Genomic DNA, 1,898 nt, shown 5'->3' with positions numbered 1-1,898 from the left:
TGTATACAAAAATTAAAATCAATCAAAGACTTAAATGTAAGAGCAAAATTATGAAACCCTTGGAAACATAGGTGTTCTTCATGACGTTGGATTAGGCAACGGTTTCTTAAACATGATACCAAAAGCAGAAGTAATATAGGAAATAGATAAATTATACTTCATCAAAATTAAAATCTTTTGTGTTTGTAAGACACCATAAAGGAAGTGAAAAGGTGACCCACGGAATGGGAAGAAAATTTTGCTAGTACAATATTTGATGTTATTTTTTTCTATAATATATAAAGAATATTTATAACTCAATTATTTTAAAAAGAGCTGATAATATAATTTTTTAAAGTAGAAAGCATCTGAATAGACATTTCTCAAAAAACATATACAAATGGATAGAATATATACAAATGGATTGATACTGAATAATTTCTCAAAAAATTATATACAAATGGATAGAACCCATGGACATGGTGAACCAGGTTATCCAGTGCAAGGCTGCAGTTGCCTGGGAGGCTGGAAAGCCTCCTCAGAGGAGATAGAGGTGGCATCCCCAAAGGCTCATAAACTTCAAATCAAGATAGCTGCCACTGCAGTTTGCCACACTGAGGCCTATACCCTGAGTGGAATTGATCCTGAGGGTTGTTTTCCAGCAATCTTGGGACATGAAGGTGCTGAAATTGTGGAAAGTGCTGGTGAGGGAGTTACTAAGCTGAAAGCGGGTGACACTGTCATCCCACTTTACATCCCACAGTGTGCGAATGTGAATTTTGTCTAAATCCTAAAACTAACCTTTGCCAGAAGACAAGAGTCACTCAAGGGAAATGCTTAATGCCAGATGGTACCAGCAGATTTACTTGCAAAGGAAAGACAATTTTACATTACATGGGAACCAGCAAATTTTCTGAATACACAGCTGTGGCTGATATCTCTGTTGCTAAAGTAGATCATTTAGCACCTTTGGATAAAGTCTGCTTTCTAGGTTGTGGCATGTCAACTGGTTATGGTGCTGCTGTAAACACTGCCAAGGTGGACCCTAGCTCTGTTTGTGCCATCTTTGGCCTGGGAGGAGTTGGACTGGCAGTTAAAATGGGCTGTAAAGTGGCTGGTGCATCCTGAATCATTGGTGTGGACATCAATAAAGATATATTTGCAAGGGCTGAAGAGGTTGGAGCCACTGAATGTATTATCCCTCAGGATTTTAGTAAACCCATCCAGGAAGTACTCACTGAGATGACTGATGGAGGAGTGGACTATTCCTTTGAATGTACTGGTACCGTGAAGGTCATGCGAGCAGCACCTGAGGCATGTCACAAGAGTTGGGGTGTCAGTGTGGTGGTTGGAGTAGCTGCTTCACATGAAGAAATTGCAACTTGTCCATTCCAGCTGGTAATAGGTCACACGTGGAAAGACACTGCCTTTGGAGGATGGAAGAGTGTAGAAAGTGTCTCAAGTTGGTGTCTGAATATATATTCAAAAATATAAAAGCTGATGAATTTGTGACTCACAATCTGTCTTTTGATGAAATTAACAAAGTCTTTGAACTAGTGCATTCTAGAAAGAGCATTCAAACTCTTGTAAAGATTTAATTAAAAAGAGAAAAATAACATCCATCCTGTTGTGATCCCATGAAAGCCGCCTAACAGGCAAGGAGAAGCGCCTCCAAGACACAGCCTCGTAGACCTTCAGCAGCTACTCCGGAGAATAGTGTGATGTGTGGATTCATGAATCTCTGTAATCGAGAGCAAGGACAATTCAGTCATGAACCTGTTTTCTGGACTCTCCTCCACATAAATAATTGCTAGCTCATTAAGGAATATTTTGACATAATAAAAGTAATTTCACAATAAACACATAAAAGTGTGTCCAGTGTCATTGGCCATCAGGGAAATGCAAATCAAAACCAAAAT

The 1,898-nt window shown here is 39.0% G+C and overlaps 1 pseudogene; it reads left to right on the top strand.

The window, feature by feature from the left end:
* Positions 1 to 452: 452 nt before the first annotated feature.
* On the top strand, positions 453 to 1,577 carry LOC116563697 (annotated as a pseudogene).
* Positions 1,578 to 1,898: the final 321 nt, after the last annotated feature.

This window comes from Sapajus apella, unplaced genomic scaffold, assembly GCF_009761245.1.
Source record: "Sapajus apella isolate SASKATOON/1434 unplaced genomic scaffold, GSC_monkey_1.0 scaffold36, whole genome shotgun sequence".
NCBI classification, from domain to species: domain Eukaryota; kingdom Metazoa; phylum Chordata; class Mammalia; order Primates; family Cebidae; genus Sapajus; species Sapajus apella.
This window is presented reverse-complemented; position numbering and strand designations above follow the sequence as displayed.